Source organism: Staurois parvus, unplaced genomic scaffold (assembly GCF_062004578.1).
Source record: "Staurois parvus isolate SC_StPar_1 unplaced genomic scaffold, SC_StPar_1.0 ptg001698l, whole genome shotgun sequence".
Taxonomy (NCBI): Eukaryota; Metazoa; Chordata; class Amphibia; order Anura; family Ranidae; genus Staurois; species Staurois parvus.
In genome coordinates this window covers 99006-116701 of record NW_028319494.1, presented here as the reverse complement: position 1 = coordinate 116701, position 17696 = coordinate 99006, and the positions used below count along the sequence as shown (strand labels likewise).

The 17696-nt window shown below is 47.1% G+C and overlaps 1 protein-coding gene across 2 annotated transcripts in view; it reads right to left on the bottom strand.

Moving 5' to 3' along the window:
• The window catches only part of MANSC1 (MANSC domain containing 1), a 38172-nt gene that overhangs the window by 15595 nt on the left and 4881 nt on the right, over positions 1-17696 (bottom strand). The gene's annotated exons all lie outside the window — the stretch shown is intronic.

Sequence of the window (17696 nt, the reverse complement as noted above, 5' to 3'; positions counted from 1 at the left end):
TCATGTTTGAAGATAATCCTTCTTCCCATTGACAACTTTCTGGCATCTTCCTCCCATTGACAACTTTCTGGCATCTTCCTCCCATGGACAACTTTCTGGCATCTTCCTCCCATGGACAACTTTCTGGCATCTTCCTCCCATGGACAACTTTCTGGCATCTTCCTCCCATGGACAACTTTCTGGCATCTTCCTCCCATGGACAACTTTCTGGCATCTTCCTCCCATGGACAACTTTCTGGCATCTTCCTCCCATGGACAACTTTCTGGCATCTTCCTCCCATGGACAACTTTCTGGCATCTTCCTCCCATGGACAACTTTCTGGCATCTTCCTCCCATGGACAACTTTCTGGCATCTTCCTCCCATGGACAACTTTCTGGCATCTTCCTCCCATGGACAACTTTCTGGCATCTTCCTCCCATGGACAACTTTCTGGCATCTTCCTCCCATGGACAACTTTCTGGCATCTTCCTCCCATGGACAACTTTCTGGCATCTTCCTCCCATGGACAACTTTCTGGCATCTTCCTCCCATGGACAACTTTCTGGCATCTTCCTCCCATGGACAACTTTCTGGCATCTTCCTCCCATGGACAACTTTCTGGCATCTTCCTCCCATGGACAACTTTCTGGCATCTTCCTCCCATGGACAACTTTCTGGCATCTTCCTCCCATGGACAACTTTCTGGCATCTTCCTCCCATGGACAACTTTCTGGCATCTTCCTCCCATGGACAACTTTCTGGCATCTTCCTCCCATGGACAACTTTCTGGCATCTTCCTCCCATGGACAACTTTCTGGCATCTTCCTCCCATGGACAACTTTCTGGCATCTTCCTCCCATGGACAACTTTCTGGCATCTTCCTCCCATGGACAACTTTCTGGCATCTTCCTCCCAAGGACAACTTTCTGGCAGAGGGCAGCAGATTTTCCTTAAGACGTTGATGGTATTTTGCTCTATCCATTTTCCTTCTATCCTGACAAGTGCTCCAGTCCCTGCTGCAGAGAACCCCCCCATAACGGGATATTACCACCTGCATGCTTTACTGTAGGAATGGTGTTACGTGAATGGTGAGCTGTATTGGATTTCCGCCAGACAATATTGTTTGGTGTTGAGGCCAAATAATTCAGTTTTAGTCTCATCTGACCAGAACACCTTTTTCCATGTGGCCTCAGAATCTCCAATGTGCGTTTTGGTAAAGCCCAGTAGTGACTGCATGTTAGCTTTTTTTGAGGAGTGGCTTTTTTCTTGCAACCCTCCCATACAAGCCACATTTGGTGGAGAATTTTTGATATTGTCACATGCACAAAATGACCGCTCTTTGTAATACATTCCTATAGCTGCTTCAGAGTTGCTGTAGTCCTCTCAGTCGCCTCTCTGACCAGTTTCCTCATGGCTCTTTCATCCAGTTTGGAGCGAGGTCCTGATCCAGGGAGGGTCTGCGTTGTACCAAATACCTTCCATTTTTTTTTTGGATCCATCTCCTTTTATCCCATTTACTCTATTACTTCATCCCATTGATCGTTTGACAGAGCCTTGCCAACCATAGTTGATTGTTTGCTTCAATTGCACTACCAGGGACTGAAATGCTCCAGGAAAGCTCTTTTCATGCTTAGCTAGTCAAAATAACCACAGCTGATCACAGTTGAAAGTGAAATGGCTTTGTGTGCCATTGAGAAGGTGATGGAGTACACCTGATTGAGTTTACAACTAATTTTTAGGAGGGGGGGGGGTGATCCTTTTTGCAACTCCGTGATTCTGTTTTTGACTTTTTTTTCCTGACATGCTGGTGTTATAGCCTTCACTTGGATGTTATAAGTTGCACTGGATAAATACAGTTACATAAAACAAAAACTGTGTCTGTCTTCATTTCAGGCTTTGAGGCAACAACATGTGATTATCTTACAGGGGGGCGATTCTTTTCTATACCCACTGTACATTAAACGTAATGGAAAATCTATACTAAAGGTGCTGGATCCCCAAGTAGTCAATTTCCTGTGTTAGAATATGATGGACTGCTAGGGCTAATTTACCTCATAGTTATCACACTGGGAGCAACTGTTGTGTTCATGCACTGCTGCATCCCTATTGAGATGAATGGGACTGCCTGCATACAGATGCATGTAACACCTGGATTTCCTGTGCAGGCAAAATGCATCCCTCACATGTGTGTACACTTAAGTATGTTCTTGTGAACGAGGCCATAGACCAATAAACAAGGGGCAACTGCTGCCTGAGGAAGGGGTCCACAGCGGCCCTGAAATGTCACACATTGGTGGTGATTGATAAGGGCACCAAAGCGCGGTGCAGGAAAACCGCATTCTGTGTGTGCTTTCTGCACCGTGTTTACAATGCACTGCAGTAGCGATCTGCAGTGGGTGTAAATAATAAAGTTAATAACACCCCAAATGCAGGTTGCAAACGCAGTGTGTTTGCCCGCACCAGATCGCATGGTACAGAAATACCATGCAATGAGGTTGCAGCAATCTTCCAAAAGTAGGGAATGCACTACATCTGATGCAGTGCGATTTCAGCATATTCAAAATGAATGGGCTGGAATCGCATTGCACAGAACTGCATGTGAACTGCACAGGAACGCACGTTGTGTTCCTGTGTGATTCCTGGTTATGAACCAGCCCTTGAAAATGTCAATGTTAATTTTTTCTAGAAAAGGTGTGCCAGTGATGATATCTTACTCTTTATAGTATGCATTCCCAATGCACACCAGTAGACACATGCTACGTGCACTTTAAGGCAAGCCCACTGGTGTGTATGAGGGTTTGTACACACCGTATGCAGAGACCAGTGTTTTCCTGTACACTATTACAGCAATTGTTATCTATCTGCCCTGTTCATACCACAATGAAGTGGTAATATGCAGCAGGGATGTGCAATTCTTACAGCCCAATGCCCGTGACATGCATTCCGGGTGCCAGGTAAGAGGTTTTTCTTTATATTTAGCCCTGCTGCAGGCAAGCAGCAGGAATTGGAGCCAACAGTCAGCTCTGTTGTAAAAGAAATCCGAGCAGAAAACTGGCCACTGGGAAGAGGGGACATGCCCTCTTCCACGGGCTATCCCATCAGGACACCCAATTGACCATCTGGCGCTTCCGCTGGCTGATCGTAAAAGGAATGATCCACACGTGGGCGCATCACCGAGAATGTCAGATCATGGGCAGTAATTCCAGACCTCCTCTGTAAATCTAAGGTGGTAACCTGTAAAGGGATTTTAAAGCGTCGCCTACGGATAGTAAAATTTAGGTTGTTTGTTGCAGCTGCACGGATGTGCGAATTGTGACATGTTTGGTATCCATTTTTCTCAGCATAACATCCATTTACTCAGCATAACATCATATTTTACCCAAAAATTGGGTTTAGTATTGTTTTTTTCATTATTGTTTTTTTCATTAAAATTCAAAAAAGTGTTTTTTGTCACAAACAAATTGTGTTTGATAAAATGCTGCGCAAATTCCGTGTTACATGAAAAATAAATTGCACACCCCACAAAAATTATTCTCTAGGGCCTCTGCTTTGAAAAAAAAAAAGAAAAAAAAAAATTATATATATGGGCAGCACAGTGGCAAAATGGTCAGCACTAGGGTCGTTGGTTTGAATCCCAACCACGGCACCACCTGCCTGGAGTTTGCATGTTCTCCCTGTGCATGTGTGGGTTTCCTCACACACTCCAAAGACATACTGGTAGGTGAATTTGCTCCTGTCTAAATTGGCCCTAGTATGTGCATGTATGAATGTGAGTTAGGGACCTTAGATTGTACGCCCCTTGAGGGTTAGGGACTGATGTGAATGTACAACATATATGTAAAGCCCTTCGTAAAATGATGGTGCTATAGAAGTACCTGAAATATATATATATATATATATATATAGGGATGCTAAGACATTTTCTAGCAGTTTAAGTCATCATAAAGCCCCTTTTGTTTTTAAAAACACCTCAGCCTAACAAAAACCATCAACCTTATATTTTCCATTCTGGCAATTTAATTTTTTTTTTAATCAAGTAGATTGTCATGAGGGACAAGTAGACTGGAACCCCGATTTAGTCCTTGGACAAGTAGTTTTTAAAAAACATTTCCACACCCTTGTGCAGTGTAGAAAAATTCAGCATGTAGGCATTTTTTTCACACAAAACGCATGTAAATTGAACATAAATGCAGCACAAGTAGAGGGAATGCGGTGACATTCACATGTTTTCAATGTTTTGCTGATTTTCTGTGCATCTATATCAAACATCCCCCCAGAACTTGCACAGGTCACGCCTCTGAATTAAAAGAAGGGATTATTTGTCTATAGATGCTGTGATTCACACAGAGCTCCCCGCACCCTTTGAGATGAAAAAAAAACTCTTTTGCAAATGAAAGCTTCATCACAGGAGGAGGGGGAGGAGGCTGCGTTGCTGTGGACAGTCACTGACAACAAAAACAAGTTGTGTGTGGCTTGCAGCATTCAGTAAACTGGAAAGAACATTTTAAAGTAGATGTGCAAACCCCCACTTAATCACACTTAGGGGTCTATTTCATATTTCATGCTAGCACACAATTTTCAGGATTCATTCAGTTTTACAATTGAATCCTATTAGGATTGTATGTGAATCCTGGGTGAAAGTTCAGTGAAAATGTTTATAAACAGACCGTCTAGTTTGCTCTGCACACTGTGGGGTCGATTTACCAAAACTGGAGAGTGCAAAATCTGGTGAAGCTGTGCATGGTAACCAATCAGCTTCCAGGTTTTACCCCCCTGGTTCACATATATGCGGCCGTGCGGGCCTCGTTTTGCATGGGCAAGAGGGCCCATTCATTTGAATGGACCCCCGTGCCCGGTGACACGCAGGGAAGACGTTCCTGCACTTCTTCCGAAAACGCAGCCCGCACGGGAACCTCGGTTCCCAGTACGGTTGCGTTTTCCAGTGCGGGCAGCGTGCCATTAGAACTAATGGCACCTACCCGTGGGTCCGCATTCCTCTGTGCGGGTGGTGCGGCTGCACCACCCTCACAGATGTGAACCTAGGGTTACTGTCAAAGCTTAACTGAACAAGCTGTAGTTAGAAGCTGATTGGTTACCATGCACAGCTGAACCAGATTCTGTGTGCACCAGGTTTAGTAACATTGCTTCCTCTTTCTGAAAATGCCAGTTTCCTGGTTTTCTCTGGCTTCCCCGCTTTGTGCCCTCGATCTGGAACATGCATGCAAAGTCTGAGAAAAGTTCCAGCGGAATAAAGCAAAGCGTATCAAAGCCATATGGTCCAATGGAAGCCAAGCAACAAGCATTTTCTGAAAGAGGTCAGCTGTTCCCCCAGCACAGAAATCCTATATCAACTCTTCTCCGGCAGGAAACGGAGGACCTGTCAGTATACAACAATAGATTAATGCCGAGACCCCAACGCTGACTCAGTGGAAGGAAGGGAAGCCGGACCAATGAAGATAACAAAAAGGAGGCTCTATTAGAAGAAAAAAAATAACAAACAGATCTTTCTTAGAAACATTCTCAGACCTTAACAAAAAGTAAGTTGGTTTCCTTTGTAAGAAAATGAAAGACGTGCTCTTATATACATAAGACATAAAAAAAAGCCATAACCCCGATATATATGTATATATGATCTATGTACAGTATAATATTCCGTGACAAAAAGTACCTTTGCACAGGATTACAGTAGTTGGGGTTTGTCAGCACAATGGAAAACAACATTCAGCCTCCTGGCTATGGATTTGCCCAGTTTGGGCTGCACAGACTCTCTGCCCATTCAGGCACCATCTCCTGCTCTCTGTCAGGCTAGGTTCACACCTATGCAGTTTTCGTTTGACCCATTTCTGCATTGTGTTTTTGCACTTACGTTTTTCCTTTTTTTTTCGTAACTTCTTAATTTTTCTTGTTGCTAGGCAGATTTAAAATGCAAAACATATCAAAAAACGCATTACATGCTTTTCTGTGTTTCCACTGAAGTCTATAGAACCAAAAACGCAACTTTTTGCATTCATAAAAGTCCCTGACCCTTTCTAAAAAAAGTACTGGGGGAAAATGCAGAAATGAACGTGTCCCATAGGAAATCATGTTAAATGGACTGTAGTGCATTTCTGCAAAACACTGCAGAAAATGCTTAGGTTTGAACCTAGGGTAAGACAGTGGCCCCCTCTCTCTCCCTTGACAACTGTCTGGTCAAACCGCCTGTCTATAGAACCAGGCAGGCCTGCATGGACAACACCAGCACCCTGCCCCTATTTTTACCCGTGCTGTAGGGCAGCGAATGACTGGGCCCCAAGCTGATTGGACTGAAAAGAGAACAACTTTGAACTTGAAGAGCTGAGTTTGGAGGACACCCAAACTCAACTCTAACTGTAATTTGGTTGCAAAGGCTGACCACACTAGATATGAGAGCACAGCGTGGTCAGTTCTCTAGCCGTGCTGGGAACTCAGTCTGCTCTGCTGCCCCGCTGCACAGCCATTCACTGGGAAGACCAATTAAATGTTTCTCCAACCTCACCTCTCTATATAGCTGAGAAAACAGGATATGTGATAACTTATACTGTATATAAAAAAAGGGGTGGATATTACATTTATTGTATCAATACACAAATGTTTTACCTTTCATTTCTATTCAAAACTGTATGGGTGGTTTTACAAGGTGAGGGTTTACATATACTTATGTTGCTAACGTGCTTGATAAATGTTCCAAGCAAAGGGGCTGCATACTTACCTGTGTACCATTGATTGCACAGCAGCAGAAAATTTTCCAGATTTGTCATGCAGCCTCCTTTCCTTGGATAGTATTGCTCCATAACAGGGATTGAAGCCTGACGGATGCAGTGCACCCATTGAATATATACAGTACAACTCTCTCCGCACAGCTTACCCCAAACATGCACTATATGGCCAAAAATATGTAACGCCCCCCCCCACCAATGATCAGATGTTTCCAGTGAAGGACACTTTTAATACTACAGCATACAAAGACATTCTAATCCAGTGTTTCTCAACCTTTTCTCAGTCAAGGCACCCCTTAAAATTATAGACAGTCTTAAGGCACCCCATTCTAAAATGTGAAAAACAATTCTAATAGTTTTATATAAGGCAGCAACATCCACACATGTAGGACACCCAACATTAGAGGTGATTTATTCTTCCAAAGCAAATACACCTTTGCACACTGGTACTGACTAGTATTCCAATGTTTCTCTTCTCCCTCAGTTTTTCTCCATCACTGAGCTAATATGACCCCAGCACTGATGGAGGGGGGCAGGGGAGGGGCAAACAAGGATGTTGTGCAGGCAGCTGACATCCTCATCAACTGATGTCATTGGTTGTCAGGACGCTGGCGGCTAGAAGGTGGTAATGGTGCACAATGATAACCTGTGGCTTTGTGTAACTAAAAGACAGGCTTGTTCCACCCGCTGGCTTGTATACAAGTTTTGGGCAATTTTTAGACATTTTGTCAAGGCACCCCTGAAGATACCTCAAGGCACCCTGGTTGGGAAAGGCTGCTTTAGACAATTGTGCTGTTCCAGCCTTATGTGCCTCTGTGTACAAATGCAGATCATGCTGTGCCCAGTTTGGGGTGGAGGAACTTGAGCGGTCTGCACAGAGCCCTGACCTCAACCCTATCGAACACTTTTGGGGTGAACTGGAACTCCAATTGTGAGCCAGGTCTTCTCATCCAAAATCAGTCACCAAAGAATGGAGGAGATATAGCTATAAAGAAATATTCCAAAAGGTCCCCTTTAATTGTCCTTTCTGGGTAGCTATGGCTGTGGCATGGCCTGGTCTCAGAAAGCCTCGGAGCAGATTCTTGATAAATGAGGGTGGAACAGGGTGCTCATCCTCCCTGGGGAAGATACTTCTGCTTGGTGACTCTGCAGGGTGACAGGACCTGCTCTACACCAGAAACAGGAAAGACTTGATTGTCAAGTTTAGAATTAGGAGTGTCCCCTATTGATGCAACATACGACAGGCTGGGGGTCAAAGGTAATCACAAAGGTGAAGGAAGTCTCTGGAAGGATCTAATAAGGAATGTATACCTGGTGCTGGGAGGATGGGATTTTATTAGTCCCCTCTGAGTGGATGGTGGAACGTTTGGTCACCCAGCGATCTCAGCCAGACATCCTGAAAGTTGTCTTTACCATGACAGAGTTTGGAATGAAGGAAAAAAGATATCTTTAGTGAAATCATGGACCTGCGACGAGTAGTTTTTGTTTCCTCAAATTGGTCTTGCATTACCATACAAGTCTATAGGGATGCAAAACCTACTCGAGGAAGGTCCTGTGCAGATGAAATGGAGGTAAAGTGCAGGTAAAATACACCCCAAAGCCTTTCAACAGTTACTTGTAGTCCTCATGCACACTGGGCATTATTACGGCGGCTGTTTTTTGCATTTGCCATTTTCTTCTACAGCCAGTAAACTTCCCAGCACTATCCTATGTATCCATGCACACAGGTTTTAATCGCTTACCCGCTGCAGTATAGATTTACTGCTACACAGCGGCACGGGTGCACAAAATCAGATACATGTGATTTTGCATTTCCGGGTAAGGGGCGAGCACGAGTCTCGCCCCCACCGCCATTCATGGCCGTGGATGTCATTCACCGGGTCCTGGCCAGTTATTACCCACCAGCAACCGGTGATTACCGACAATCAAAGACGGGGAGGAAGACTGTTTTGTTTACAGCACAGCCATCCCGATCAGTGTGCGTACAGTGAAGCACGCACACCCCCTAGTAAAACACTCCTTACACACAGTTAACCTTTTGATTGTCCCTCACATTAGCCCCTTCCTGCCCAGTGTCAGTGCTATTTTTCAGCACTGATCACTATATTGGTGTCACTGGGGATGTCAGTGACACCAGGTCAGTTCCCCCGAGTGTCAGAATGCCCGCCGCAGTCCCGCTAAAAGTCGCTGATCGCTGCCATTACTAGTAGGCAAAATAAAAAATGCACAGGCGATCAAATACCAGTGCCGTAACACAAAAAATGACCTGGTCAGGAAGGGGGAGTAAATCCTCTGGAGGGCAAGTGTGGTTAATCAGCATTTTTTGGCAGGGGCGTTTTTTGGCTGGAAAAAACCCCAGAACTAGTGGGTTTCTAGAGGAGGTTTTTAGCTGTAAAAAACACCCTAATGCTGGAAAACACGGCAAATCAGCGTTTTTTTGGAGCAAAAGTTGTATTTATTTTTTTGTGGAAAAACACAGCTCAACACTAATGCAAAAATGCTAAAAAAAAAAAAGAAAACTTGTGTTTTTAACACGATTTTACAAAGCTAAAGCTACCAGCGTTAGTAAAGCACCCAGTGAAGTCTTAAACTAGTATTTAACTCTCAGTGGTTTTTAAAGGGGATGGGGGTACCTAGTTTTAGTTAGTACTCGCTCATTTCTGCTGCGACCACCTAGACGATTGAAGCGGAAGTTCTCCCGTGCAAAACCTTCTAGGACACATCACAGGTCACAGAAGGCTGCGGGTCCATTTACAAAGCACAGTATAACGCACACATGTGGGAAGCTGGCTGTGAAGCTGCAAGAAGCTTCCCTAGCAAACATGTCAGTGCCAGGGACCTGAAGACAAAGAACCAGCCTGGGTGATGACGGCGCTGGATCCTTGGACAGGCAAGTGTCTTTTTGGGGTTTTGTGGGCCCGGGACCAGTTCAATGGCTACCAGCGGATAAAGGGGAGGGAGGAGAGCAGACGCATCCACTCCCCTCCCCTTCTTGTCCTGACACAGAAGTGATGTGGCATCACTTCCGGGTCCCCGTTGACAGATTACCAGCCATCGAGGCCAAGAAAGAATGTAATGCAGTGCGGTGTGCACTGCATTACATTCAGTGTAGTACAGGGGAGACATGCAGTCTTTTAGACCCTGGATGTCTCAAAAAAAGAGAACCTGTCAACAAAAATCACATAGGGGACTTTTTGTCCCCTATGTGATAAAAAAAAAAGTTAACTAAAAAAAAAAATTTTTTTTTTTTTTTTAAAGATAAGATTACACCTAAGCATATAACCACCCCCCCCCCTCCCACACACACATATGTACACATGTACAAATGTAAAAGCGCTGGGGTACCTATGCATGAAAACGATTGCGATACACGTTACATATCACCGCGCACACCAGAATGAGAGCAATAATTCTAGCACCAGAGCTTCTCCGTAACACTATACCGGATGTCGGCAACCCGCGGCTCTTTTTCACCTTGGCTGCGGCTCCGGAGCACACTGTCCACCAGGTGACAGGCAATAGGGCAGCAATGGGCAAACTACGGCCCGGCGGACCTTTTAATCCGGCCCGCGAAGCTAGGCTCCCGCTAGGCTCCTCTCACAGTCCGCCCTGAAGACCGGTGTAGCATGAAAATCTGTCTCCTATGAGGATCTGTCCCCCTCGACGTATCTGCGCATCGGCTGCTAATGCCTGAAACTGGCACATGCGCAGATACGTCGAGGGGGACAGATCCTCATAGGAGACAGATTTTTATGCTACACCGGAACGGCGCGGGAACACGGCGAGAGGAGCGCGCGGAGCAAAGGTAAGTGAATTGACACAGGGGGGACTTGGGGACTTAATATGGGGGATGAATTACTATATGGGGGATGAATTACTATGCTTACTATGGGGGAATATTACTATACTTACTATGGATGACACATACACATCATTCATCTACTCTTGGTCCAGCCCTCGGGTCCAATATATGAACCCATTGCGGCCCTCAAGTCAAAAAGTTTGCCCACCTCTGCAATAGGGTCTTCTGTGTGCCGGGCACCCGCTCCCCTCCCTCCTCTCGGGCGGCCGCCCCAAAAGTCAGGACTCTGCAGCTAGCCCAGCAATGGGCAAACTACGGCCCGGCGGACCTTTTAATCCGGCCCGCGGAGCGTGGCAAACATTGGCTGTCAGGATGTAGGCGGGGCAGCGTGACAAACTCCTCTCCTCTCACAGTCCGCCCTGAAGACCGGAACGGCGCGGGAACACGGCGAGAGGAACGCGCGGAGCAAAGGTAAGTGAATTGACAATATGGGGAATGAATTACTATAGGGGGGATGAATTACTATATGGGGGATGAATTACTATATGGGGGATGTATTTTCAGTTTTAAAAATGTGGCTCTCAAAATAAATTTCAATCGTGGTTTTGGCGAGATTTGGCTCAGTTGAAAAAAAAAAGGTTGCCCACCACTGACCTAAGGCTATGATTGTGATTATGACAATACACTGTGGCCCTGATTAACCCTTTGCTTACTGGGCCCTTAAACCCCCTTCATGACCAGAGCGCTTTTTGCAATATATGCAGTGTCGGATTTGTTTTAAATGTTGCAATGGTTTTGTGGCTCCCAGTCTTTTTTTCCCTCTCAGCAACGGGTCCAAGTGGCTCTTTAGGTCTTAAAGGTTGCAGACCCCTGCACTATACTGATGACCTATAAGGGGCTTTAAAAGCATCACCTATAGGAAATATAGGGTACTAAAGTTTGTTGCGGTTTCACGAGCGCACTTAAATTTAAGGTTTGACATGTTGGATATCTATTTACTCGATGCAACCTCGTCTTTTATATTTTACAAAAAAACTGGATAATTTATTGCTTTTTTTGTCCTAAAATTAACTTAGGTGTATTTTTTACTGAAATATTGCATTTCCTAGACCTTTGTGATAATATCGTGTGACATTTTATTCTCTAGGGCAGCGGTTCTCAACCTGGGGGTCGCGACCCCTTTGGGGGTCGAACGACCATTTCCCAGGGGTCGCCTAAGACCATCGGAAAACACATATTTCCGATGGTCTTAGGAACCGAGACACCGCTGCAGTCTCCGGCGATGTGTGGGCGGGATGATACGCTGCTGTCACCTGGCCACACCTCCGGGATCGCTCAGCAGCTCCGCCTCCTCGCCGCTGATTGGCCACCGGAACTGTAGCTCAGGAGAGGCACACAGGCGGCCAATCACCGGCGAGGAGGTGGAGCTTGGAGAGGAGGAGCCGAGCGGCAGCGCGCGTACATCAAAGAAGACCGAGGGAGCTGCCGGAGCGAGTGAAGAGGAGAGCGGCCAGAGAAGGAAGACAGCTGACAGGTAAGTGAGAGAGCGAGCCCAGGCTGTCACTAATACCAACGATGGGGCACTATTCCTCCCCCCACTGACACCAACGATGGGGCACTATTCCTCCCCCCACTGATACCAACGATGGGGCACTATTCCTCCCCCCACTGACACCAACGATGGGGCACTATTCCTCCCCCCACTGACACCAACGATGGGGCACTATTCCTCCCCCCACTGACACCAACGATGGGGCACTATTCCTCCCCCCACTGACACCAACGATGGGGCACTATTCTCCCCTCCACCACACTGACACCAACGATGGGGCACTATTCCTCCCACTGACACCAATGATGGGGCACTATTCCTCCCACTGACACCAATGATGTGGCACTATTCCTCCCACTGACACCAGTGATGGGGCACTACTCCCCCCACTGACACCAATGATGGGGCACTACTCCCCCCACTGACACCAATGATGGGGCACTACTCCCCCCACTGACACCAATGATGGGGCACTACTCCCCCCACTGACACCAGTGATGGGGCACTACTCCCCCCACTGACACCAGTGATGGGGCACTACTCCCCCCACTGACACCAGTGATGGGGCACTACTCCCCCCACTGACACCAGTGATGGGGCACTACTCCCCCCACTGACACCAGTGATGGGGCACTACTCCCCCCACTGACACCAGTGATGGGGCACTACTCCCCCCACTGACACCAGTGATGGGGCACTACTCCCCCCACTGACACCAGTGATGGGGCACTACTCCCCCCACTGACACCAGTGATGGGGCACTACTCCCCCCACTGACACCAGTGATGGGGCACTACTCCCCCCACTGACACCAGTGATGGGGCACTACTCCCCCCACTGACACCAGTGATGGGGCACTACTCCCCCCACTGACACCAGTGATGGGGCACTACTCCCCCCACTGACACCAGTGATGGGGCACTACTCCCCCCACTGACACCAGTGATGGGGCACTACTCCCCCCACTGACACCAGTGATGGGGCACTACTCCCCCCACTGACACCAGTGATGGGGCACTACTCCCCCCACTGACACCAGTGATGGGGCACTACTCCCCCCACTGACACCAGTGATGGAGCACTACTCCCCCCACTGACACCAGTGATGGAGCACTACTCCCCCCACTGACACCAGTGATGGAGCACTACTCCCCCCACTGACACCAGTGATGGGGCACTACTCCCCCCACTGACACCAATGATGGGGCACTACTCCCCCCACTGACACCAATGATGGGGCACTACTCCTCCCACTGACACCAATGATGGGGCACTACTCCTCCCACTGACACCAATGATGGGGCACTACTCCTCCCACTGACACCAATGATGGGGCACTATTCCTCCCACTGACACCAGTGATGGAGCACTACTCCTCCCACTGACACCAGTGATGGGGCACTACTCCTCCCACTGACACCAGTGATGGAGCACTACTCCCCCCACTGACACCAATGATGGGGCACTATTCTCCCCTCCACCACACTGACATCAATGATGGGGCACTATTCCTCCCCCCACTGACACCAACGATGGGGCACTATTCCCCCCCCCCCCCCACTGACACCAACGATGGGACACTATTTCCCCCCCCCCCCCCCCCCTGACCCCAATGATGGGGCACTATTCTCCCCTCCACCACACTGACATCAATGATGGGGCACTATTCCTCCCACTGACACCAATGATGGGGCACTATTCCTCCCACTGACACCAATGATGTGGCACTACTCCCCCCACTGACACCAATGATGGGGCACTACTCCCCCCACTGACACCAGTGATGTGGCACTATTCCTCCCACTGACACCAGTGATGGGGCACTACTCCTCCCACTGACACCAGTGATGGGGCACTACTCCTCCCACTGACACCAGTGATGGGGCACTACTCCTCCCACTGACACCAGTGATGGGGCACTACTCCTCCCACTGACACCAGTGATGGGGCACTACTCCTCCCACTGACACCAGTGATGGGGCACTACTCCTCCCACTGACACCAGTGATGGGGCACTACTCCTCCCACTGACACCAGTGATGGGGCACTACTCCCCCCACTGACACCAGTGATGGGGCACTACTCCCCCCACTGACACCAGTGATGGGGCACTACTCCCCCCACTGACACCAGTGATGGGGCACTACTCCTCCCACTGACACCAATGATGGGGCACTACTCCTCCCACTGACACCAATGATGGGGCACTACTCCTCCCACTGACACCAATGATGGGGCACTACTCCTCCCACTGACACCAATGATGGGGCACTACTCCTCCCACTGACACCAATGATGGGGCACTACTCCTCCCACTGACACCAATGATGGGGCACTACTCCTCCCACTGACACCAATGATGGGGCACTACTCCTCCCACTGACACCAATGATGGGGCACTACTCCTCCCACTGACACCAATGATGGGGCACTACTCCTCCCACTGACACCAATGATGGGGCACTACTCCTCCCACTGACACCAATGATGGGGCACTACTCCTCCCACTGACACCAATGATGGGGCACTACTCCTCCCACTGACACCAATGATGGGGCACTACTCCTCCCACTGACACCAATGATGGGGCACTACTCCTCCCACTGACACCAATGATGGGGCACTACTCCTCCCACTGACACCAATGATGGGGCACTACTCCTCCCACTGACACCAATGATGGGGCACTACTCCTCCCACTGACACCAATGATGGGGCACTACTCCTCCCACTGACACCAGTGATGGGGCACTACTCCTCCCACTGACACCAGTGATGGGGCACTATTCCTCCCACTGACACCAGTGATGTGGCACTATTCCTCCCACTGACACCAGTGATGGGGCACTACTCCCCCCACTGACACCAGTGATGGGGCACTACTCCCCCCATTGACACCAACGATGGGGCACTACTCCTCCCACTGACACCAACGATGGGGCACTATTCCTCCCACTGACACCAACGATGGGGCACTATTCCTCCCACTGATACCAACGATGGGGCACTATTCCTCCCACTGATACCAACGATGGGGCACTATTCCTCCCACTGACACCAACGATGGGGCACTATTCCTCCCACTGACACCAACGATGGGGCACTATTCCTCCTACTGACACCAACGATGGGGCACTATTCCTCCCACTGCAAAATTACAGTTATGAAGTAGCAATGAAAATAATTTTATGGTTGGGGGTCACCACAACATGAGGAACTGTATTAAGGGGTCGCGGCATTAGAAAGGTTGAGAACCACTGATCTAGGGTCTCTGCTTTCAGAAAATATATCATGTTTGGGGGTTTTGTGTAATCTTCAGGCCTTAAATGATTTTTTAAACTTGTGCAAAAACAGCTCTTGCAGCGAAAGGGATAAAGGATAAGCGTGACACTCCCCTTTCCTGACGAGCAGCCAATCAGTGCTCATTGCACTGCAAGGTCTCTCCCCTCCCTGCTAGTCCCCGGGTTTGGTGCTAGAGACAGGCAAGGAGGGGAGGAGGAGATAAACAACGCAATTTTAAATTATTAAACGTTTAAGTCGCCATAAAGCCCCTTTTGTTTTTAAAAGCCCCAGACATTCCTTAAAGCAGATTTAAATAAGGTTTTGGTTAAAAAAAAATGATCTGGACAAGTAGATTGTCATGAGGGACAAATGTCCCTGGAAAAGTAGTTTTTTCACCAATTTCCACACCCGTCTCAATGCATTCTCTGCATTCAGGTAAAAAACCTTTCAATAACACCTCCCCTTAAACACGAACTGCCATGGAAACTTCTAGATAGAAGGTGAATGCTGCAGCAAGAGTTGGTTTTGTTATTTTAAATTTTATTGGTGATTTATTTTTACCTTTTTTTTTTTTTGGCTGGAATTCTGCATTCAAATGTACATGAACCCCAACAATGAACTTCTCTTTTTTGCTCCTTTTTGGTCTATTATATATACCATTGAATGTGTATTGTTTTATCTGTTCAACCCGTGTAAAATATACCTCGATCTAGATACCAGCTGATAACTCCCTGTATTCTCTGGCTTTGCTGACTGTTGTCAGTTACATTGTTCTCAGTCCTAGCCGTGGACTACAGAATACCTCTCCCTATGTTATGGCAAAGAGGAGAGGAGGAAGTTGAATGTATTCCTGTCCTAGGGTGACAACACTGCTCCTCTGCTGATAAAGTATGATGAGTGAGTGTTGTCATCCTAGGACAGAAAGTGTGTTACTGGCAGGGTTACCAGGTGAAAATAAAGGAAATAAAAAAAGCTTGAAAAGAGAAAACGAATGCAGCCACTACATCCAAGGGTTCATGTACACTGCAGCTGACAAACTCACGTTCAGGAGCATTTCTGCATTTTTTTCAGCAGCCCCTGAACTCTCCCTAATGTTTTCCTATGTGTCCATGTACACTATGTCGTTTACAGGCAGTTGAGTTTACAGTCGTTTTTTTGAACGCACCAAATTTGCGTTCAGGAGTAGATTTTATCAGCTTTTCAAACGGTTGTAAACATGGCAAACCGCATTTATAAGCATTTGCGTTTAGAAGCATTTAACTGTTCCATATGCTGTCCAGTGCCTTTTTTTATCATCAGAAATGCATGCAAAGTGTTTTCCAGGTACTCAAATGGACCTAGTACACCAGCGCAGTCAGTTCCAGGTTTCGTGTGAAGGAAAAAAATGGTAGAACGAGCTGCATTATGCTCATGATGGGATCCATAGTGAATACAACCAGAAAAGACAGGTCATCTCAACACATACTGCTCTCTCTGCTTCTGCTCTATTTCTCTCAAAATGTCTGAAATAGTTAATTTTTTACTGTTTTTTCAGTGCATTCTGGGCATTTGGGAAGGTCTCCTGAGGTTATCTTTAAAACATGCTTCTAAACGCAAATGTGCATAAACGTGGTATGCAAAAGCGGTTTTGAGTTTTTTTAACCTACGTTTTCCAGCAGTCAGTTTCCATCATTCAGAAGAGTTTTCCAAACATCCCGTGTACATGGAACCTAAAGCACTTGTAAGCAGTATATTATTACATTTTTGTTTTGGTGTTTCGATACATTTTACCTCTTGTGGAAAGGCCAGAGTCGCCTTTATGAACAAACTATAAAAAGTCTTAGTAACGAACGACAAGCATGTCTGTGAGAAGATTTGTCAGGATTTGTAAATATTTGGAGAGGGAGGTTAATATTTTTCATGTCGCCAGAGACAAAAGATTTGGCAGAAGACGCTCTCCATTCTGCATGGGCATGAAGCTGAAGTAGGACACCTTGTCAGCAGGGCCATAGGACTGAATGCCCGTGGATTACAGAGCGACCTCATTATTTATCCTCGCCAATAATTCTGAATCACAGTGAACACTGGCCACACCTACAAAATGGATGCCACGGGTGCTCATCGCGAACGATGGGCAATATCTTTTATAACTTAAAAGGAAACAACATGGGACATCTGGCAGTCATAGTTTTTTTTTTTACTAGAGGAACAAACTTCCTGTAAAGAGGATCTTTAAACTTCAGCTGTGATGTAACAGAATAACCATCGAAGAAAAAATCCAGCGAACTATGCTACAGAAAAAACGCCATCTCATGAATCGCATTTTAGTTTCTTTCCTGGCATGAGCAAACCCAGTTTCTGAACCC